At 40.4% G+C, this 25343-nt stretch overlaps 2 non-coding genes across 2 annotated transcripts; one reads left to right on the top strand and one right to left on the bottom strand.

Annotated features, from left to right (window-relative positions):
• Positions 1–9057: 9057 nt before the first annotated feature.
• On the top strand, positions 9058–9130 carry Trnak-cuu. The gene has a single exon. It is a non-coding gene; the product is annotated as a tRNA-Lys (tRNA).
• Positions 9131–23800: 14670 nt separating this feature from the next.
• Positions 23801–23872, bottom strand: Trnad-guc. The gene has a single exon. It is a non-coding gene; the product is annotated as a tRNA-Asp (tRNA).
• Positions 23873–25343: the final 1471 nt, after the last annotated feature.

Genomic DNA, 25343 nt, shown 5'->3' with positions numbered 1-25343 from the left:
GGCTGCTACTGTAGTGGATGACCGCTACCAACGGATTATGGCTCGGAGGAAACCTGATAGCAACGCCACCATGTTGAATAATGCTTTTCGTGCAGCCACAGGACGTCGTGTTACGATTCAAACTGTGCCCAACAGGCTGCATTATGCGCAGCTGTTCTCTAGACGTCCATGGCGAGGTCCATCTTTGCAACCATGACACTATGCAGTGCGATACAGATAGGCCCCACAACATGCCGAATGGACCGCTCAGGATTGGCATCACGTTCTCTTCACCGATGAGTGTCGCATATGCCTTCAACCAGACAACGGTCGGAGACGAGTTTGGAGGCAACCCGATTAGGCTGAACGCCTTAGACACATTGTTCAACGAGTGCAGCAAGGTGGAGGTTCCCTGCTGTTTCGGGGTGGCATTATGTGGGGCCAACGTACGTCGCTGGTGGGGCACCGTAACGGCTGTACGATACGTGAGTGCCATCCTCCGACTGATAGTACAACCATATCGGCAGCATATTGGCAAGGCATTCGTCTTCATGGACGACAGTTCGCGCCCCCATCGTGCACATCTCGTGAATGACTTCCTTCAGGATAACGGCATCGCTCGACTAGAGTAGCCAGCATGTTCTCCAGACATGAACCCTATCGTACATGTCTGGGATAGATTGAAAAGGGCTGTTTATGGACGACGTGACCCACAAACCACTCTGGGGGATCTACGCCGAATCGCCGTTGAGGAGTGGGACAGTCTGGACCAACAGTGCCTTGATGAGCTTGTGGATAGTATGCCACGACGAATACAGGCATGCATCAATGCAAGAGGATGTGCTACTGTGTATTAGAGGTACCGGTGTGTACAGCTATCTGGACCACCACCTCTGAAGGTCTTGCTGTAAGGTGGTTCAAGATGCAATGTGTGGTTTTCATGAGCAATAAAAAGAGCGGAAATGATTATGTTGATCTCTATTCCAATTTTCTGTACAGGTGATGCAAAACTTTTTTTCTGTAACGATGGTTTGTCTGAAACAGTTGGGGTAGGTAATAATTAGGACCGTCTGTTTTCTTCACTTTAGTGAGAAAGTAGTAAAAAAAAAGACTACTGGGTACGTGGCTCTGTAGAAACAGTCGATAACGCACCATTTTATTTAAATTTGCTGCATTTTGCTAAAAACGAGCCCCTTCTGTGCTATCGGGAATCCCTGCTAAATTCACGATGATGATGATGGTGGTGCTGATGAGTTTGTGGGACGCTCATCTGCGCCCATACAAATTTCCAACTTGTACACAGTCCAATCTAGCCACTTTCACGAATTATGATGGAATGATGAAGACACACACACACACACACACACACACACACACACACACAGTCCTCGGGCAGAGAAAATCCCCAACCTTTATAGACTTTTATTTAGAAAATAACAAATTTCGTTTTACAAAAGTTTGCATTTTAAGCTTGTCAGTAGACAATATTCTGTTCTTGTTTTTGTTATTGTCCTGGTAATTGTTTACACTGGTCTCTGTATTTTGCAAGTGTCTGTCAGGCTGTGTTTGCTAGTACTTGATTACGCTGTTTACTATTTTAACTTCAGCATTTTCTGAAGCTTGATACATTACATTTTAATAGAAGGAAGTTGGAAAGAAACATTGATTGCAAAAACCGAGCTGAGTTACACGAAAGAGTAGAGAAATAATAGTGATAGCAAAGTCTTTTTACTTAATGCTAGTTTGGTTAAAGTGATATTTTATGTTGTTTATGTTTGTATGCATTTAAAATCATGTTGTATTTTAACTATTTGCTTATTATGTCTAAATGTTGGGGAGCAAAAGGAAAAACACGCTACGCTGGGCCATGAAACAACCCATGGTGGATTTTGTAAGATCGGACGAGGAAGAACACTCCAGGAAGCGGTGGTCAGATCAAATGTAGCGCTGATTTGACAATGATGACGAGCGAGAGTAAAAGTGACTGGAAGGAGAGGGAGGAGGCTATTCATGGTGGAGGAAAGAGCATATTAAAGCACACAGTTTTAATCTGCCAGGAAGTTTCATATCAGCGCACACTCCGCTGCAGAGTGAAAATCTCATTCTCATATTAAAGCATGTGAACACTACTTGCCTTAACTGTTAAACTGTATTGATATAGAGCTACTCACTGTTCGACACACGTATTGATTGCACACGAGTGAAGATAAAAAAAACAGTAAAAACAAAAACAAGGTTAACGATGGCACTGTAAGGAGAACTTTAAATACGAGAGAAAAAAAACACTTTTCACTGTCACTGCTTACCTTTCGTAACAACACGCATCACTATTAGCGATTTCGGGGTGTGGGAGGGCGTCGGCGGCGGCGAAGAGGGCGTGGTCGTTGTGAGGGTGGGCGGCGGCGGTCACGTCACGTGGCTATTTCATAAATAATCTACAAACTACAACAGTTACTATGTGGTTTCACTTAAATAGCCTGCTGTTATTCTGTTCTTTCACTGAACTATACAGAAAACTAGTTCATTTCATCGACTGAAACAACTCACTAACGGTTGTCAACAATGACATAAACGTTTATACATTCTTAATGGCAAGTAAACAAATGATAATGATCTTTACTTCTCTTAGAAGGGTTGTGTTTCAAAGTACCGAAGATCAACAGGTATTCATAGCTGTTACGGCATGCATTTTAGAGCACATGTTACTGCACTTTTTTTTCTTGTTTTGGTTCATACAACCACTGCCCAAAATATGGAAAGCAAAGAGCCTACAGTAGAAGAGATTTGTTTCACAGTACCGAAGATCAAGAATTGCTCATAGCTCTTAAGGTATGCGTCTTAGAGCCCATATTTACTTGGCCTTTTTTTGTCTCGAATGATCATCCCTGTCATATCCCTGAATATTGACCATCACTTCTGGAACACCCTGTGTATTAATTTTGGTATTTCATTCACCGACGTCCTGATATGGTCTTTCAGTTTTCTGCATAACTGCACCTTATCATTTAGAGTCTGCTTTTATCTCTGCATTTTGCTCTTGTCTTGGGTATACCACCATTTGTTTAGGAAAACATCATTTCATTTCTTTAGATATTTGGTGTATAATTTATTAGAGCTATTCAAGTTTCGCTCCCGTACATAAAATGGAAAGAAACACCGGTACTCATAATTGTTCCGAGAATTTTAGGCTTATTTTGTTCTATTTACGTTGTAAAGTTCGATGGATACACAAATTTAACTTAATGAAACCTATTATCTTATGTTGAAAACCAATGTATTTCGTGTGATACTTTATTTCCAATGTGTTTCAGATTTGTTTCTGGTTCTACTATTTTTTTTTCGTTTACTACTGTATTGTAGACCTAATTTTGTTTTCTGCCTTATGTATGTTGGTTGTTCTGTATAATTAATGAGCTGCAGTTTCTACTTCATTTCGTTATTTGCAGTAATACCTTCTTTATCTGTAAATACCATCGTCAGTACATTGTAGGATTTTTAGGATCAAAAGACTAAAACGACAGAACTTTTTTCCGTTGCAAAAGGATCTTGCTTGTACTAGTATGAAATCCACAGACGATTAACTGCATCCTCGTCTTAAACCTAGGTTGATATGCTGGCTTACTTCCGTCTACAAGTGAAAGGTGTTGCTAACTATCATGGGAGTTATCGACGAAAGACTGCAATGAAAGTTATATGAATGATACGCGCCCTGACCCAAATTCCACCAAGAGCCTTTCAGTCTTGACCATGAAGATATTAAAGCAAGCATCTCGCCAAATAACGGAACCACCTCAACTTGGCGGAACTTTTATTGGATTCAACTGTAACTGATGAAGGGGTGGATAGCAAAGCATTGCTGTTATAATGAACAGAAAGTGGGGCGCCGTGGCCCACATGCATTGTGACACTGGATAAAAGTTATTTGCGATGGGGAATATCGCAGCAGGACTCATTTAGACGAGAATTTTTTCACGATGACTGCAGAGTGAGGAGATCTCGCCTAAAATGGCGGCTGTTTTGTAATTAACAGTTGGTTTGACGCTGCTAATAGCGCAAAGTGGCCAGTCTAAAACGGCTGAGAAAATAAAGATACACATCAGCTTTAGACTGCTCATTGATACACTTACAGATCAGACATTTCGATTAAACGCCTTTAAAGTGTTCGGTTTGAGACTTCAATCTGAGATGACACGTAGCGTTTTTCTCATGAGCGAAGACTCAAGCTGTCAACCAGACGTTGCAGATACAGTGTAGTACAAGGCAAGTAGAAATTTAAGGTGTATGATGCCATGCTGCCACGGATTCCTCCCCTGTGTCAAACCTTTTCATCTGAGAGTAGCACTTGCAATCTTCGTCCTCAGTTATTGGATGTATCCCAGTCTCTGTCTTCCTCTACAGTTTCTGCCCTCTACAGCTCTCTCTAGCACCGTGGAAGTTATTCCCTGATTCATAATACATTTCCTGTCATCATGTCCTCCTCCTTGTCAGTGTTTTCCATATATTCCTTCCCTCTGCGGAGAGCCTCTTCATTTCTTTCTCTTATCAGTCCACTCTTGTACGGTACAAGAAATATAATGAAGCGCAGAATATTACAAAGTTCTCGCAGAATATGATTGACTTACCAGTGTATATGTTTGTAGGTATAACTGTAAATGTTCTGGAAAGGAATCGTGCGTGCGTGTGTGTGTGTGTGTGTGTGTGTGTGTGTGTGTGTGTGTGTGTGTGTGTGTGTGTGTTTTGGAGAGACTGGGAGACTGGGGACTGGGAGAGAGAGAGAGTGTGTGTGTGTGTGTGTGTGTGTGTGTGTGTGTGTGTGTGTGTGTGGGTGGGTGTGAGAGAGAGAGAGAGAGAGAGAGAGAGAGAGAGAGAGAGAGAGAGAGAGAGAGAGAGTCAGTTGGGACATTGACTTTCATATACAGCAATTACTAGATAATGGTTCGTTCATTACTCAGGACTGGACGGACTACGTCAAAATTACACACGTGCGTTAATACTGGTACATAAAAACTGTTAACCGTTTTTCATATAACCTACATGTGTGTAGAAATTTGTTCACAGTGAAGTCATACATAACAAACAATAACAATATTATTTTGTCCATTCATTGCTGAAAAATTCTCCAATAGAGTATAATGGGCAATATTCCTTCTAATTAATCCTGGTGGCAGAAGTTGCACTTCTCGAGCCAGTGTGTTGTACATTGTTAGAGCAACCATTGATTGCTAAGCTATTCTGTGTGCCAGACAGTCGACAGCTTGGTATTTTAACGTTCATCTTGTGTGTTTCTTGACTCAAGCTGATGAGACGTAAACACACATACTGACTGAAAATTGTCATAATTATTCCTGATCGGGTGAGTATAGGCTTGCAGTGCTCCAGTGTTTTGCTTGAAGTGATGATCCTGACAGCTTTTTTGTAGCATTAACATGTTCTTGCAACCAGAAGAGTGGCCTCATAACAACAGGCCATCTTTAATTTGGCTATTAAAATGGCGCATAATACACTGTCATAAGGTACTGGTCGGTTAATACATCCTTTAGTCTCCTCCTCGAAAGGCATGTTACATGGGAGAGCTCGGAGCAAGAAATATAATGAAGCGCAGAATATCACAAAGTTACTGTAGGATATGATTGGCTTATCAGTTTATATGTTTGTAGGTTTAACCGTAAACGTTCTGGAAAGGAATTCTTTCTCTCTTAGTCCTGTGCTTAGTCCTTAGTCTTGTGCTCGTTCATTGATATTTTGCTGTGAGCTGTGGAACCCAGTACTTTGACAGCCTCCATGTAATCCTGGTATCCAGTGTTGCCCAGGCCGCAAATCAGATCTTTTTTTCATTCATTTCTATTTAATTGTCGATGAACCACTCTCTGATGTTTTCAAAGAACATATCTGTTGCTTAAAGAGCTGGTGCAGTAGTTTTTCTATTGGCAAAAAAGTTGGTGTTATTTGCAAACCGTAACTTGTGGTTGGTACAGCCTATATCACCGACATAAATAAGGAGCTGGAGAAGTCCTGTGATGGGTCCCAGCACCCCATGTTTTCGTTCTTGGGAGATTGCTCCTTGGCCGATACTACCTGCCTTCGATTTTCAAGGTAAGACGGAAGAGTTGCCATAACAGTACCTCAAATACACCATTTTAGCTTATTAAGTAGTATCTTGCGCGAGATACAGTTAAATGCATTGCTGAGGTCACAGAGTGTCAGTGCCACATTTCCTCTCTTCTCAGCCCATTGCCTTATCTTCGTAATTAAATCCAGTGTTGCTGTAACTATTGATTTTCATTTTCGAAAACCACGTTGTCTGCCTGGACGAGTTCATTGTCTTACAAATAACTTAGTATCAGGTGTTCCATCATAAACCCCACAATTTTAGCTGAAATAGGGATTATTAAAACAGGTATAAAACTGGGCGCTTCACAAGGGTCACATTTTTCGTAGACTGGTCCTGTCCATGCCAGTTTCATGAATTCTGGGGAGAGTAAACATTTGTTGGATACTATGGCTACTGGTGGAGCAAGCTGCAAAATAATTGTCTTCAGGGCTGTGTAGGACATGCTGCACTGTCTGAATGTTAATATGAATTCACTATTTTTCAATGTTCTTAGAGTGAACTTATTCTAGTTTTTAATAGTGCAAAAATTTACATTTTTTCTGTATGAGCTGTAGAATATAAGCCCCAGTCTGTAATCTAACTTAGTGTTTTTGACTATCCTAACAAAGTAATTATTGAAGATATGACTTCATTAATTTAAGGCAGAGAATGACCTCAATATGGGAGAATTATATGAAGAGTTTTGCATCTGTAAAATTGGTTTACATTATATTTGTGGATGTGTACAAAGTCACTTAGCAAAATGGACTGTTGTTTTAATGAAACATGGTGCAGCAAACCTCAGTGTTCAAGAAGTTTGTGTCCTTTATATTTTATTTATTTTTAGTGCTCTTGATTTGGCCAATTTATATTTGCTCAACGTGAAACAATGGACAAATAAAAAAAAAAAACACATGTTCAGCTTCTTTGATTAAGAGAGAGCTTATGATTAACACCATTAATAATATGCCTTGGCAGCCAGTGACCATGTTCTAATTTACTGTAGCACATTGTAAATATTGCACTAAAATTAGAGAGATTTTTGAGCAATAATTGATGTAGTGGTATCGAGGTACAGTAGTTAAGTGCACCACACTAGCAGTTCGTTAGCTTGGATTTCTTTCTCACAGCTGCCACAGTTTTTCATCATTTTATTTTATCCTTCGCAATAAATTATAAAATTGAAATATATTCAAGCATATTTTATATATATATAAAATTAAGAAATTCAATTTAGCCATGATTACTAACCATGTAACTCAAATAACTGTAGGTCGAAGTAAAAAGACCAAATACACAAGGAATTTTAGTGAAAATAGCTAGATCTGTGATGTACACAATGCACTTCTTTTACTTTCCATGTTTGTTTTTGGGAACATTGATATGTAGACTACAAAGGGAGTAAAACATCTAGGACATATTAATGCACTAATAAAAAAATTATGGAAATAATAAACATACAAACAATGTACTTGATTTTAGAGCATTAGGTAAAGCTAATGCCACAAAAATAGTATTCATGCATTTATTTTTGTCATATTGTAGCACAAAGGTAAAATATTGTTCAAGATGCCACTGATCATGTCTTGCAAGGAATTGTATAATGTCCTGAAAAATGGCTTTACACTCATGAAAGCAGCTAAATCTAACGAAATACATTTTTAAAATTTTGGCTGTCTACTTGAGGAATAAATCAAACATTTTAAGATTAATTTTCCTACACTATTTTCTTAAATTATTCTAATTAATGATGTAAAATGTGTAACCTTATTGTTGAGTGTCTAACCTTCATATTTTCTGATGTAGTGTTGACAGTTCTTAAACATTTCAATGTTTTTGTGAAATTTCTCTTATTTATAAGCTTGTTTGCCATATTTCATTGTTGAAATGGTGGCTACCTAAGTGTGTGTGTGTGTGTGCGTGTGTGTGTGTGTGTGTGTGTGTGTGTGTGTGTGTGTGTGTGTGAAAGAGAGCAATTTCCTATGAGAACTTGAAACAAAACTATGCAGACTTATTAAGATAATGTTGGTCAGGGTGTTAACATCTGAAAGATGATTTTTTTCAGGATCTAACCAAATGACATGGTACATATAAAACTACCCCCTCAAAATAACTGGTAGCATTATGTGGGATAGAATAAAGGCAAAAAAAAGCGTTGAAGATGTCACAAAAAATGCTGGAATATTTTCGGGTGGAGCGTAAATAAACATTCTGTGTCTTGCTGAAAATGGAATTTCTTCCTAATTCTTCTTGGCAAGCAGTGAAAGTAACAATAGCTAAAGCATCCAAAAGATGATTATATATGATTCCTTATTTTTATACCTAAATGATCCTACACTGAATTTTAATTTTTCTGCTTGTGTACAGTCTGTCGTCTCCAATACTTGCAACGTAGACTTTTATTCGCCGTTGTCAGTATCAGTAACACTCTGCTGGAAATGTGGCCGTTGTGTTCATTTTATCGAAAATAAGTCCTCTATGTAGGTATAAATGATGTAGAAACAAATGAAAACACTATTTCTAGTCCTGTTAAAACCACCATCTCATACTATGATGCGGACAGTTATGCCATCCATCCAGAATTCAGAATAAAGTAACTACGTTAGAACGTTGTCTTATCGTGCATGAAACTGTTGGAATATTTATTCTTGTGGCACGTGTATAGTGCGTCATCAAGGCAGCACCACCAAAAGAGTTTCGGTAATCAAAGGCGAACGCAAAATGCTAACAGTACGATTAATCTACACTAAGGCATCATTGGAAAGATCGCGGTGTGCGGAAGGGTGCTGTGCGGTGACGCTTACAGGCTTTTCGAAGGAGAAAGCGGACTCGAAATAACTAATCGAAAAAAAAGAATGGAGGCATTTCTTATTGCACGCTGAAGGAAAATACAATTTCAACTTACTACGGAATATCAAAATACTAGTAGTAACTCATTACGGAATATCAAAATACTAGTAGCATGAGTTACTTAATTAATCCACGTTGCCCGGCTAGCTCAGTCGGTAGAGCATGAGACTCTTAATCTCAGGGTCGTGGGTTCGAGCCCCACGTTGGGCGAATAATTTTTAACATCGCTTTGGAATTTCTACAGTTTTTCTTCGGAAAATGCGATATATTATGCAACAAATGGAGTTGACTTGGTGATGTGTTCCACCATATTATGCAAATCTCAGTTACTTTATTTTACTTTTCGCAAACATATTTCAGCACTTTCTGTGCAACCATCAGTGGGATATTTTTATGTTCTCGTCTGAAAAGTAGTGTGATACTGTTACATTTCAGTTTCAGCCTAATGTTTTTTTACATACGTATGAAGGAGTAATGACTAGGCATCAATTTTCCATAGATTTACATACGTAGTTAACTGCCCATGTCACCTGGCTGATACACGAAGTATTGCATGTTTTCATTGTGGAGAAGATAAGGCCTAGAACACAGGCGTGGATGATAAATATTTATACAGTTTTGCGCTTACCTCAAATAACACTAATAAGGTGCATTTATGTTGGTAGACGCGTAATTGCCATAGACTAGGGGTAGCTATATTTTCTACGTAAAAAAAAGTAATATTTCTGAAAAATAGAAACGAGAAAACGGGACATTACGTTCAAAGAAAATATACACCATATATATGCCAGCACTGCTTGAAAGAGACAAATGAAAACTAACGTTCATACACGGGAATAGGAATTTATTTTAACAACGTACTTTAAAACATACGTATCATGACGCTGAATCATATTCTAATACATAAATTTTTCCAGGAATTATGCCAGAATTCAAAACACTAAGAAAACAGTAAACAATATCGTAGATATCAAATGCCTGCTGAACATGAACTTCTGGATCGTGAACCAAGAACATCATTGTTAACTTTTTACTTATCAGAAGACCTACCGTCTTGCAAGAATTTTGGATAGCGTAATAGCAGGTTGTAGAATTCATTGCACGTAACGTATTGTAAATGAGTTAACAGTTGCAATCGCGTCAGTAATTTCGGTAGTAAAACGATTTTTTCATCAGTCCAAAGGGAGTTAACGACTGGAAACACTTCTTCAGCAACAGCATTTGTGCCTGCTATCCAGCAAGAGAAAAACTCAGAAGTATTATATATTTATACATGAAATGCCTACTTTTCAAGTTTGTGGAATACATCAGTCATCTAGTATCAGTATCTACATTATCTTTTCCCCATTCTTCAAGTTTTCTACGAATAATTTTGTTCACATGTCCTAATTCATCAAATAATGCGTCTTCATTGACCTGAATCTTTGAACCTGAATCTACTGTCTTCAGAATTGTCAGTTATTTTTAAAACCTCATTCCAAGATGCAAATTTTTCTGTGTCATCCAATGAAATGATTTTAGAATATTATATAGAGAAACACACTTTTCTAAATATCTTAAACTATCATAAAATAAATTTGTAATACTTTCATATTTGATTGAGTGAAAATACCTTCATATTCTAAGTTAATTAACTTTGAAGAAATAACTGCAGTCTTAAACTTACTATGTTTCCTGTTAATTTTTTTCTTTAAGCAACTGTTTCCTGTACTGATTCAGTAGTAGAAATTTTGTTTCTTCCCAATTTTTGGATTGAATTTGAGAACATTTTCAATTTGCTTTCTGTGAAATGAAGACAAGGAACTGACTGGTTTGTCAAAAAAACTGTTTTGGCAATGTAGGAGACCTATCGTGTGAGATGAAATAAGACTTTAGAGGGGCACACATATCAATAAGTTTTGTAACCCCTGGCAACAATAACAACCATCTGGTTTTAACACTACCTAGAAACTGAACAAAAAGCACTACCTAGAACCTGCTTATATTCAGTAGCAACAAAATCACAAAATGATTTCAGTTCTTTCACATGCTCAATATAAAAATGAAAATATTGTAGTAGTTTATTTGCTACAGTTTCTGCGTCGGTAGGCAGAATGTCTGCACTCTTTTTTACAGTGGTGTGTACGACCAATGTTTTGAATGTTCATTTGGAGCACACTGTTAAATTTGTAATAAACTTTGAAATGTTGTTTGTCCCAGCCTTCTTTTACCCACCAAAATTAGAGATACGGCTGTCTGCACAAAACGCAACAATCTTGTCAATTAAATTCTTAAGATGCCCACGAGGTACTAGCTAATAGTTCTGATGGTTCTCCACCAGTGTTCTGAAAAAAGATTATTTTGCACTGAATACCTTTGGTAGGAGTGATACATCTAACTATAATCGGGACTAATTTTATGCTTTTGTAATTTGCATCAACCATCACAGACACGTACTTGGCGTCTTTAAGTTCTTATTATTCTTCATGCATTGCATATGGCGATAAAACATTCACTAAAATCAACTCGCCCTTTGTCTTGAAAGATGTGAATGTCTTTTCAAAAAGTACTTTGTAGATAAGAGCTGTGCAATCCATTGAACGGAATGAGTAGTTGTTTTGCCGTGTGAAAGACAAACAGCCATTCTTCAGCAGCGATGTATTGATCCTGCTCAGTTTTCAGTCGATTCGTTCTTACGAGGGAAGTTAAACTACTGGAAGTTCTCGCGGAAGCTGCCAACGCTTGCTGCTTCTTAATGTGCTGTTATATCGGCACATCCTCCATGTTCAGTGGAGAAAACTGAACGATGTAAAGCACATTCTACGTTCGTAGATGTTGCCTTTTGCTTCCAGAAATGAAACTCTTTAGTTTTGGAGAAAGTGTGTTTTCTTTTCCCCATATTAACACGGACTTCTGTCGCGAATAAAGCGAATAACAAACAATAGAATGCAGTGGCGGAAACCCGCCGTGTCCTAATATTTAAAAACTTCTAATTCTTATAAGTTCTTTTCGGTAGAATTCGGAAGACTGAACCGCTTGCTGTTACTGCCAATCTGAGATATCCAACAGTGTGTATTCATTATTATAGATAAGCGCGACTTTTGAATATTAACACCGTAGAACGGCATTCAAACAACTTTGCTACTTCTGTGCATCTCTACTATTAAAAAAAAAAAAATTAGTAGAAGTCGTTGCCATAGTTGCCAGCACTGAGGCTCATTGATTGAGTAAGATAGCGGAATGTCTTCTATCCGTACCTCTACTGTCACCGTGTACTTTCGCTCCCCGCTCTTGTTACGCTCAAGGGCCAAGAAAACTTTATGCCTAAAACATGACAGCTAGCGAAATATTGTGTTCCGTTGAACATTCAAGTTGGGCCTGGATCTTCGTACGAAAGTATAAAAAACGTATGGGACGAAACTGGCGCGTACAACAAATAACCCAGGGAGAACTACATGAAAAAGTTACAATTATTGACAAGTAAGAGCCTACGGAAAAACGGGGCATTTGTCGTCCAGTCAAAAATTTGTCAGAACAACAGGATACGTAAGGAAAAAAGGGACAGTCCGTTAAAAACGGGGCGTCTGGTAACCCCACCACAGGCGTTCTTACAAACTGTCAACAAAACAAAGGTTTCTGTTTCTGTACCATTTCAGATCGAAACCCATGTTATTTATATTGTTACTTACGATTTTTGCTTCTTCTAGCCTTTATTCCCGTTATTTACGGCGTGTTGAGACACTTATTTTCTTTTTAAAGGAAACTTTTAAAATGAACTGCATATGTAAGTCAATGCAAAGCTGATGCCCAATCATCAGTTCTTCAAATGTATATGAAAAATTTCCGGTACAACTGTTTAATCCAAACCTGTATTTTGAGTCTAATTTTCGCCATAACAAAAACCATGCAATATTTCTTGTATCAGCTAGGTGAACATTGACTCTTGACGATGTATGTGAACCAATGCAAAATTGGTGCCTAATTATCATACATCGTACAAGAAGTCAATTTCAGTAGCTACAGTGTAATAGTTATTTGTTTGTGTTTAGATACTTCTGCACAACAAGCTTGCCCGTTTTGGCTTACAGTGCCATTTACAAGTGCACCTGTGGTTGTTGACAATAATGAAACTTTTTTACATCTTACTTATGATAAAGAACGTATTTTTATAGATTACATTTCTACTTATGTTCAGGTGAAGTTGAGGATCGTATGACATCCAGCAGCCAATTTTGAGCTTTCTGTTGTGAAATATTGTTATTTTCACGTGGCTGTTATAATATGAATTTTTTTTCGTGATAATGATGTTTCAGGTATTTGACAGTTGGGTTCCTTAGGTGCTACATGTTTACAGATTTTCTATCTTTGGAAGTCAGGGATGGTGCGTTTGCTGCATAGATATTATATGGTTAATTTTTCGTGTGTGTAATCTATTATTTCATATGTCTATCCTTTCTAGTGGCCGAAAATTTAAAAAAAATTCTAAATAGGGCTTGTGTTTCAAGTGAGTTTGTTTATAGAGTAAGTCGTCGGGAAATTTTTCGTATGAGTGTATATTTCCAATTTTTTTCAAAACATTCATACCAAGTCCTTTATTTTTATTATTCGTTTACCAGATGTAGAAGTATGAAACCGGAATGCCCCTATAGATGGTGCTAGCCGTCAGTGTTGGGCCCGTGAGACCGCGTCTGCAACGTCATTTGCTTCCTGAAACGGCTGACGACAAATGTCAACACACAGTAACCCGAGTTTCATACATCGGTACCTGTTTCAAACCCGTAAACATGTCGAGCAGGCAAGACAACTGCTGTCAGTAAACAGTTTTAACAAATAACTTTAAAAGGCAGCAAGGTCTAGGATTTCTAGACGAGATCAGTGACCACTAAATGGACAATAACAGACAGTTAACTGCACTAATTTAATTTAGAGTAATATTTGATATGCAACTGCTATTAATTATAAAAAACCTTTCACACACTGAAACGAAGTACAGGTTTCTTCTTAAGTAACAAACAGCTGATTTTAAAAGAGGGGGCGCAGACAAGACAGCAGGCTTCAAATAAACAGGTATAGCAAATAAACTTATTGCAGTGGGATTGATCACGTCTGAAAGTAATACAAAACCCACCGAAGGTGAAAGACGAGAAGGAGAGCAGAGTGGCAATTCACTTAACTTGGGCAGGACGGGGTCGTTCTTCCGCTCCTTAGGACGTCAAGAGACCGCGCTGCCTCCGCAGGCGTCGAAATGATCAAAACAACTTCAAGTAGCTGTTGGATCCAAACCACGCTAGGATGGCCTCTAATAGAAACCACTTGGTGGGACAGACAGCTATCGCATGTTAACTAGACGCTCCACCTCCACCAGGCTTGACTGTTGGGCCCCACACCGTCAAAAGCCTCGAGCCGCTCGCACTTCCAAAACAAACTCCTGTTCCTCAAATGGTTCAGATGGCTCTGAGCACTATGGGACTCAACATCTGAGGTCATCAGTCCCCTAGAACTTAGAACTGCTTAAACCTAACTAACCTAAGGACATCACACACATCCATGCCCGAGGCAGTATTGGAACCTGCGACCGTAGCGGTCGCGCGATTCCAGACTGAAGCGCCTAGAACCGCTCGGCCACACCGGTCGGCAACTCCTCTTGACGTATGTAGAAATGTAATCTATAAATATACGTTCTTGAGCATAAGAAAGGTGTAAATTTAATTATTCACAGTACCCACTGGTGTACTTGGAAATGGCATAGTAAGCCAAAACAGGCAAGCTTGTTCTGCAGAAATATCTAAGAGACGAGCGAATAAATATTAGATTGCAGCTACTAGAATTGACTTAATGTAAAATGTCGTATTTCGACGTAGTTCATTCTGCAGGCCCTACTGACAAAGAACTATCACTCACTCAGTTATATATGTGTGTGTGTGTGTGTGTGTGTGTGTGTGTGTGTGATAGTGATAGTTCTTTGTCAGTAGGGCCTGCAGAATGAACTACATCGAAATACGACATATATATATATATATATATATATATATATATATATATATATATATATATGAAGAGAATGGAGGTTGAAATAAAAATGTAACTGTATTATAGTAATTTTGAGACTGTAAATTAAACATCTCCCGTTGATGATAGCACAGAAAGTGCAGAAATATGTTTGGGAAAAGTAAAACAGATAAAGTGTCTTGTATAAGGCGAAATATCTCATAAATTTTTCTCAGCAAGCACGCAAAGGAAGAAGAGCATCAACTGTCAAAAGATGATTAAATGGAATTGAAATAGGAGAGACATTTCGTTCGGAACAATCCACGAATCAGTTTGGCACTAAGAGCAGCTAACAGAAGAGTGACTCACTACTTGGACAAGGGTAATCCAAGTTGGGACTCTGCGCACATCTTAATGGCAGATCGGGGGTTTGGCATTTTTTTTATTGTTTCCTTCCGAACAGGCAGCATGTAAAGGCTGTGTTTGCTTTTTGCCATTAGACGCATTAAATGCTTGATAACTCTACGTAGCACTTTTTCGTTGGATTAATAATTTATGATTCCTTGTGCTGGCGTGCACAGGCATCGTGAAGGTCAATTTCAGCAAGCTGGAATTTTCAGTCTGGCTTCTCACGAAAAGGGTCAATTGTTTTAACGATAAGCAGCCACGACAAATTTCACAGAATTTGATACCGTAGTCTGGCGAACAGGTACCCATTTTCGCTACACGTAGCTCAACATTTCAAAACTGTATTAAGATTACTTGCGTTTTGTGATCTGAAACGTAGTCGAATGGTCTAGGGTGTTTGGGCACATTCATCTAATGTGTACAACCACTGGTAGATACAAGTACAGTAAGGTACAAAATTCCCTACCTAAGGGGAACGCTCCTGTATCATAGACATTCCAAGATTTTGAAATAGGATTTGTGGTAGGTGAGACACGCAGGCGGACGAGGTTTGGCAGTATGGTCAGTTCGTTTATCTGTGGAGATTTTGAAATTAGTAAAGCAAAGCTGTCTTCAGTGCGAACACCACAGTGTATTAGTAGGCATTGTCATATTGAAGGTGACAGTCTTTCATTACACTGAAATGCAGTGAGCTAAAACTTCGTAAAAATGTTGAGACAGATCTTGACAATCATCCACACATTCTTCAGGTTACCTGTACTGAACAAAGAATAAAAGAATAAGAGATAAAAAAGGCTGACGGTATTCACATACCACTATGACATGTCGTTATCTGTAAATGTCGTATGTGGGAGGAATTGATGTGCGTTGGGGTTGCCCGGACACAAAAGACTGAGAAAAGCTTAAAAATTGTGCTCTGCCTGCAATCAGATTTAATCCTCCCCTCCTCCTGCAAATTACATCGATTTTCATAACACATACTTCAACAAAGGTGATGTAAGTATTATACAGCAGCACTATATTAAAGCAAGCAAGCAAGACATACATGTTCCAATCCTGGACAGTGTCCTCATACACGCAGAATATAGATATTACTTTATTACGATTGGTTCTCACAAGCAACGTTATTCCGTAAGTATTAAGGAGGAGAATCAATGTGTTGAACAGGCTTAAGCCATTCCCTGGCTTGTTCTGTGTGAGAGTAGACTGATCCCACATACATCTGCCATAATAGTGTGAAGCCGGGATACTATAGAGGCGTGGTGCAAGGACGAACTCGCTATATTATGCTCCACATCAGCAAAACTACCTAACGTGATACCATGACTTCTGTATGCAAGAGGAAGGCTACCAGGTCCGTGGTGGTGCTACTGTAAACAGCAATAAGACTTTCATTTCCTTTGGCTATTGATCGTGGTGTTTACTCCCTTGTATGAAGTCGCTGTTCCTCTGTGCTCATTTTCGTACAGCAGGGTGTGGGTGGTAAATCAATGCATCAACTAACGAAAATATGCATGTCGTTTTTCCTCGTCAGGCATGGCAGCATGTATCAAAACATCTACTACTGCTAATAATCACGACTGACGTGGGAAGCATAATTGAGGGTGTGTACATTTCCAACTTACATGACGTATAAAATCTGCAATTTCCTAGGAGACAGAACAGCAGTCTCCTGACTTCGTTCTAGTGGGTTTATAAGCAGTTCGAGTGGTAGACGTACACCGATGATACCTTTGCAGTGTGGTATAGGTCAATCACTTCCAAGGACCCGTGAACAGTATGGAAGGAAGTAGTTTTATCATTTTAAAGTTTGTCCCCATAGTGATCGGAGTAAAAAAGTTGCAGGGTGGTTGTATGTCAGATGATGCTTTAGAGTATTAAGAGGGTTGTATTTCGCGTAACTAATACTTTGGAAACCACATCGGTTTAACAATATAGCGTTGGTAGGTGCAGAACTGTGTGCTCTTGGGAGTGCGTGTGTTTATGCTCTACAATCATCTCTGTGTTGCCGGTAGCTCCCTGGAACTGACTGCAGGCACTAGAATAATGGTCCAGAATTGACATCATCCATCACTAGAATAATGGCCCAGAATTGATATCATCCATCCGTCTGGAGCTCCATCATGCATAAATCACAGGTTTGTTCGTAACCATCTGTTATATCACCACAACATTCTCATGTCTACTATACACCGTTGAGGGGTGCTAACCTCCTCAACATGCGTGCATCTGGAGAGATCTTGCGCACCTCGAAGAGCGTCATAAGTAGGACTGGTACGGAACGGACTTCGCTGAACAGTAGTTACAGATTCAGATCACTCCGTTCCTTCACGAGATGTGGTGTGGAATGTAGTGGATATAGTACCCTCCTACTTCTGGTCCGAAAGGTGTTGCAGGGAGGCCTGGTCAAGGATATTGCGGGGGTATATTTCAATCTCAGACTTCATTCTATGAATGCAAGAATACTCTGTAATTCCCGTCCACATACGGAAACATCGTACTTGTAAATTCTGCACTATGATTAATGTGCTAGAAACGTGTAGATAACCTAACTGCATCGGTGCGTGACACTGTCTGGTGTACTTTGGTGTATATATGACCTAGTGGACGTACGGTCACCTATCTGCACTCACAGTCTAGTATATGGTACTCGCCATGTAGTAGAGGGGTGATTTAGTGATGGTACAGAAACTGGGATGCATTCTGCTCCGTCATTGACTGGCACTGAAATTATGGAAAAACTGGTAAAATTGCTAAAATTGACCATGCTATCAACTGCAGTGCTTACTACAGTGCATTGACCATACCGATGGTGGCTTTTCCATCCCATCCGTGTATTGATGTGCTGTTGTTTACCACATAATGATTGATTGACACCACTTGTTTGCGATGGAGAAAGTCTCGGCAGAACACTGGACATCTGATACTTGTCACTGTGGACATTGGATTAAATGTAGAGGTCATCACCTTCAGACATCTGTTGGAGACATTCCTCAATGTTGCAGCCTCCATGTGCTGTAATGCTTGCCTCTTCTTTTTTTCGCAAATAAGTTAACAATACCTCTTTTCATTTCTACTATCCTGAGTGTAGGGGTATCTGTTGAGAGGCCAGACAAACATGTGGTTCCTGAAGAGGGGCAGCAGCCTATTCAGTAGTTGCAGGGGCAACAGTCTGGATGATTGACTGATCTGGCCTTGTAACATTAACCAAAACGGCCTGGCTGTGCTGGTACTGCGAACGGCTGAAAGCAAGGGGAAACTACAGCCGTAAATTTTCCCGAGGACATGCAGCTTTACTGTATGATTAAATGATGATGGCGTCCTCTTGGGTAAAATATTCCGGAGGTAAAATAGTCCCCCATTCGGATCTCCGGGCGGGGACTACTCAAGAGGACGTCGTTATCAGGAGAAAGAAAACTGGCGTTCTACGGATCGGAGCGTGGAATGTCAGATCCCTTAATCGGGCAGGTAGGTTAGAAAATTTAAAAAGGGAAATGGATAACATCAACAAAAGCAAAACGAGGATAATGGGATGTAGTCAAGTTAAATCGGGTGATGCTGAGGGGATTAGATTAGGAAATGAGACACTTAAAGTAGTAAAGGAGTTTTGCTATTTAGGGAGTAAAATAACTGATGATGGTCGAAGTAGAGAGGATATAAAATGTAGACTGGCAATGGCAAGGAAATCGTTTCTGAAGAAGAGAAATTTGTTAACATCGAGTATAGATTTAAGTGTCAGGAAGTCGTTTCTGAAAGTATTTGTATGGAGTGTAGCCATGTATGGAAGTGAAACATGGACGACAACCAGTTTGGACAAGAAGAGAATAGAAGATTTCGAAATGTGGTGATACAGAAGAATGCTGAAGATAAGGTGGGTAGATCACGTAACTAATGAGGAGGTATTGAATAGGATTGGGGAGAAGAGAAGTTTGTGGCACAACTTGACTAGAAGAAGGGATCGGTTGGTAGGACATGTTTTGAGGCATCAAGGGATCACAAATTTAGCATTGGAGGGCAGCGAGGAGGGTAAAAATCGTAGAGGGAGACCAAGAGATGAATACACTAAGCAGATTCAGAGGGATGTAGGTTGCCGTAGGTACTGGGAGATGAAGAAACTTGCACAGGATAGAGTAGCATGTAGAGCAGCATCAAACCAGTCTCAGGACTGAAGACCACAACAACAACAACAACATCCTGAGTGTGTTCTGAACAGCACCTTCTGGGGATCAACTACCCTCCGCTATCGTGTCAGTGTGAAAGATAAGATTAAACATATACGTCATCACCTTCGGACAGCTGTTTGGAAACGCTTCACAATGCCGCAAACTCTTCCAGTTTCCATATGTTGTGATGTCTTCGACGTTTTTGTCAATAGAAAATATCACCTCCGTGTTTTATTTCTACCATCCTGTGTGTTGTGGTAGCAGCATAGCATACACCATGCAATATGCAGCTTTCTGTGAGAGCCAATGGATCGAAAATTGTTTAAGTCAGTTTAGTACTTGACACAGATCTCAAAGTCACGGTAGAAAAACAAAATTTATGGCTGTAGTCATATATTTCTTGGATGTGTTACAGCAGAAAACAATGTTATCAGACTGCTTGTGAAATAACACAGGGGCCCTCTCTTGTGATTGATAGTCTGTGGGATATGATCTTCCTCCAGTACAGGCAACAAAACTTTACATAGGTTTGTGCAAGCGACTTTTATCACTGGCCACCTGGTCCAGTGAACCAGTGCAACATGAATATGTAATATGACCAATGTCAACACTCTGATGGTATTTGTTTTTCGATGTATCAGAAGAGAGAGAGAGGCGGTAAAATGTTATACGCGGTTCTATTACAGTGAGTGATATGAGTGGTTTATGTGTGGATGCAGATAGTAGTTTTTTTTCTTTACCTGCCCTGTATGTGTCAAAATAACGATGAGAAGTGCTATCGAACGTAATAAGTAACTGCATGGACGCTGATGTGTATTGGTATTTCATACGTCTGAAATGAATGTAATGCCCTCATGTATGACAATTTGTAATTTGAACATGTGAAATGTTCTCAAACTCTACCGATTTTACTCATAAAACTAAGGGAAATCGACTGTATGTATTTTCGTGGAAACATGACTGTTTTTATGATCACGATTACAAGTTTAAAAAATGTTTTACCACAAGTCGTGTGTTATTTCATACTCGACAGCCTTTAATGTTAGTAGACACCACTTGAATAATAGCTTGTTGTAGAACCTAGAAACAATGTTTTTCCCTACATATCAATATATTGCGTAAAACAGGCTGTTCTGTGATGACCAAATTGCTTATGAACCTACAGCACAAGTATCTGCTATTGCAAATGATGGTCCGGTTGGTAACAGAAACTTTACGCACAGGTCGGTAGAGGCGAGTTATGGAGCAAATGTGCGAATTGTCAGCATGCATACAATATTTGTTTTCGATGTATTGGTGGAATCTTACAGAGTTCTCTACTAAGTGACTGTAGGAAGTTCTGTTACAATCCATGTTGTCACAACTTGTTTTTTACGTTTCTTAAACATGAACGTGATACAGCATCGAATTGGTAATACGGGACCTGCCATAGTGTACCAAAACAGAGACGACCTCTTGAATTATAACTTGTTGCTGCTGAATGTACAATGATATTTCTTTTCCGACCTATGAGCAGGTAGTTTTATTTATTTATGGCTGGGGCCCCCCCGTCGGGCAGACCGTTCGCCGGGTGCCGGTCTTTCAATTTCACGCGATTTCGGCGACCTGCAGTCGATGAGGATGATAGGAGGATAGGACGATGACAGCACAACACCCAGTCCCTGGACGGGGGGGGGGGGGGGGGGAACTGTCCGAGAAATACACAAGCTTATAGGAAGTGTCCTCTTCTTGAGTCTTTTGTCCATCTGTGACTGATTTCTGCAGACTGGAGACAGTATATCACTAACACCAGATGGATCTCTTTGTGGACCACAGTGGAAAGATAGAACTAGTCTGTATCCCTACCTATGGTGAGGAGAGGGAGGGATAAGGGATGGTAAGGGGGGAGGTAAGACTGGCTCTAAGCTGGTTAGTTTGTGACTAGATATCGATGCGAACACAGATGCAGCTGTATCCCGTCTCTCCTTGTGCGATGTTTTGGGGTCGGTTTTTGTGGTAGTTGTGTTATTACGATAATTTTTCTCAATTCTCAGTACACGTGTTGCATTATGACCCGTTGTTTACGAGTGCTGGCTTTATTTCACGACAATTTCAATGAGTAATTAGGAGCGATCTTTGTAATCAGTAACCTACTTAGGACCGATCTTTACTTCAGTTTCCCAAACACAGTACACTAACCTAAATTTCTTCTTCTGCATGTGGATAGTTTCCCTATTTTGGGGGATGCACTTGGGCTTTCCACCCAGAACTCCCGGAAAGGTGACTGTCATTTTGAATTTTCCGCCAATTCCCGCGCGGTGGCACATCAGCAAAGCCTTGGGACAAAGAAATTTCCGCCATTTTTGAAACGTCCAGCATTTTTTAAATTTACCGCCAAAATTCGAAATTTCTGTGAATAGAGCAGATGGGGGAGGAGACCCACAAGCCGGTTGGGGAAAACCCATGATGTCCTGTAGGGTTGGCCGGCCGCTGTGGGAGAGCAGTTCTAGGTGCTGCAGTCTGGAACCATGCTGCTGCTACGGTCGCAGGTTCGAATCCTGCCTCGGACATGGATGTGTGTGATGTCTTTAGGTTATTTAGGTTTAAGTAGTTCTAAGTCTAGGGGACTCATGACCTCAGATTTCAAGTCCCATAGTGCTTACAGCCATTAGAACCATTTGATCATCTGGGGTTGGGGTGGAGGTAATGAATTCATCCATTTAACTGATCTGCATATTAATTTGATATCACTTGTGTCCTAGTACTGCCATCATCCCACTACTCGTATGAATATCTGCGATGCTATGGTTTTCCGCTGAAAGAAACTCAATCACATATCTCTGCCTGGAACGCGCCTCTGTTACAGACGCCGTTTGGAAGGCTATGTACAGTCCTGCAACCTTCTGTAACTTCATGAAACTATAGGTGCTGAACGGTTGAACTAGTTCTCAGTTTTCTCCGTGAGAGTAGTTTGTATTCTCAGTTATAAGGTTGTAATCTATCTCTGGAGGCGGGCTGGGGTAGCTGGGAAGGCGTCTCCCGCTGTTTGGGGGATCACCGACGTTACCTACTGTGCTTTACCATGCTACTCTTTCATCCCTCTTTTTACTCTATTTTGATCCTTTTCTTCTTGTTGCATGCAGAGCTCTGGGGCCCAAGTGCTGACTTCGCCATCTGCTTCGCCTTACTTTTATTACTGACGCTGCAAAATATGTCCACACGTTTTTAGTCTTCTCGCTTTTACTGTTGTGAATCTCCCGACTAGATCAGAAAACATTCTCGGTGGATGTCTGTGCTTTTGGATATACCACCACGGAGTTATGACCTCTTTGTTCGGTCCTTTACCCCCGTCCCACGTTCCCAATCAACCTAACAACAAACCAGTTAAGGGCCCTAATGCTTTCCAGGCGAAGCTGAACACTTCCTTCCGTCACCCTAATAATGTTTCCCCAAAAAATTAACGCATACGGTCAGTTTTCCCCTCCGACAGAAAGAAAAGCAAATGTTACCATCTTCTCCCATTTATGCTTCTTGATCTTCTCATTTCTCAGTCATTCACATCACATTCTTTTCTACAGTATTCCTTAACTGTTTATTCTCTGTCTCTCCTATCAATTATTGCTCAGCTCGTAGCCTGTTGTCGAATTTTCCAATGGGCAGACAGCATGTAGATAGCCACCACGGCTCGTAAGTGGTTCAAGGGAAACTGCTGGGAGCTGGTAGGCGGCTCCAAACACTCGATGGGCCGTCTCGATCTCCACCAGTACAAACAGAATTCCCTCAATCCAAAATCTTAGTCTTCTTCTTTTGAGACTTCATAGATACCTTGATCTACAACTTCTTTCTTGAGCCTTGTCTCATCTAAATACCTTCAACCTGCTGGATGGATTTTTCCTTGAAAACGACTTTATTCTGCCCGCAAGTGTCAGCGTAGCGTCAGTCGAGACAAGTCAAGCTGAGAGCTGTAGGAGATGTTACGCAATTAAATAAAGGCGTGTGAAAGCGACGCAAACAACACTTTCCAAGTGTCCCACGTCACGTGACGAATAGCCAGTACACCTCCGCACAGCAGAGTGGCGCAGTGGAAGCGTGCTGCGCCCATAACCCAGAGGTCCGTGGATCGAAACCACGCTCTGCCAAAATTATTTCTTTTCCTCATTGTGTCGAGCTCGATTATTACGCCTAGAGTGTCGGCTGGGGGGCATTGATTCAGCGTCAACAGCAAACCCCGTAATTCTGAAGTGTGAAGAATGCGAGAACCACTTCCTAAGATGTAGCTATTTTTTAAGATTTTGCAGCAAAGTTAATGCTCTTCAGCCCACACGCGCAACACTCGAGCCGTTTTGTGAGATAAAAATCGCATCTCCCCGGCGGGGAATCGAACCCCGGTCTCCCGCGTGACAGGCGGGGATACTAACCACTATACTACCGAGGATGCGCTGCAGGCAGCTCCCTGTGTGGGATACACTTGCAAGTAGCCGTAAACGTTATACACTAATTTCGGCGAGTGATAGTGCAGTAATTAAAAATCGCATGTGCCTCCTCGGCGGGGAATCGAATCCCGGTGTCCCGCGTGACAGGCGTGACTAACCACTATACTACCGAGGAAGACGTAGCTAGCGAATAGAATGCACATTAATCTTACTCAAATTGCTGATACATCTCAAACCTAGCCACAGGGTGCTGTCAGAGACAGCTGCTACGAAATAAAAGTATGCCCCAGGTGAGGCTCGAACTCACAACCCCGGCATTGCTCACGGCTACTGCCTTATAAGTACCGTGCGCTAACCACTGGGGCTACAGCACAGTGCTCTGTTAGCGGTATTCACTTTGCTGCAAACCAGTAGTGGCCACTTCGAAGTGAAGTAACCCAGCAGGCGGGAAATTTCACATCCTGCTGTATCCGAAGTAATTGCGTATAGTAGCAGATTAGGGTCTGTTTTTGCAGATCTGAATGAAAGAAATGAATTCAGTTTCAGTACCAGTACCAGATAACTCTTGTAATGTAAAAGCTGTCGCAATCAAGTATTCTTCGTTCTCCTTGATACTCGTTGCTATCCCAACCAGCAGCGATCTCTTCTCAACGAACTTTAAATGTGTTACTGGTCGATGCTTATTTGGTGTAGTAAATATTAATAGACTGTCTCGTTCACTGCTTCACCGAAATTAAGTAATTCGTGTCCATTAAATTCACTTCAAAAGTAACTAACACACTCACAGGCGTAATTTGAGTTCACCGGAGATGTTACAGCCCGACCTTTCGTTGACAAATGCTGCCTGTGAAAAGCAAAGTTATTAATTCCCCAGAGTTAAAAAAATAAACGTGTTTGCTCGTCAGACGGAAGCACAATCCTTTTATCGCACTTAAACGCATAACCAAAATGTCAATTTAGCAAAAAGTCAAATGTAAGCCCACTTCCCAAGAAACTGGTTAACTTTTATTGCATGCCACTGTCCCTATTTTATCTTTAAAGTTGCCTGCCACAAACTTATTGGTCTCTAGGTAGCCGAGTATTCTACCGTCAAAGATATGCATGCATATTTTCCTGCACCCAAATTTAAGCTTGAATTGTATTTCCATTTGTCAGAATTTCACCCGATAGGATCTATTCAAAATTCTTTATAAATCACAGTACCGATACTGGCAGTTTTTCGATAAACGCTTTTTCATCCAGTTTTATTGACGTAATACTTACATCCTGTGCGCGCACGCAATACACACTTCATGTACCCTGAGGTGATAAAATTCGTGGGATAGCGATGTGCACATACACATATTTCGGTAACCAAATTTCAGGTAGTAACTCTCACTACGGACGCGCAGCAGCCGACGGCCTTCACTTAACGACCGAGAGCAGCGGCGTTTGCGTAGAGTTGTCAGTGCTGACAGACAACCAACACTGCGT

The sequence above is a fragment of the Schistocerca americana genome, chromosome 8, assembly GCF_021461395.2.
Source record: "Schistocerca americana isolate TAMUIC-IGC-003095 chromosome 8, iqSchAmer2.1, whole genome shotgun sequence".
Taxonomy (NCBI): domain Eukaryota; kingdom Metazoa; phylum Arthropoda; class Insecta; order Orthoptera; family Acrididae; genus Schistocerca; species Schistocerca americana.
Note: the sequence above shows the minus strand (reverse complement) of the source record. Positions and strands in the feature narration are given on the sequence as shown.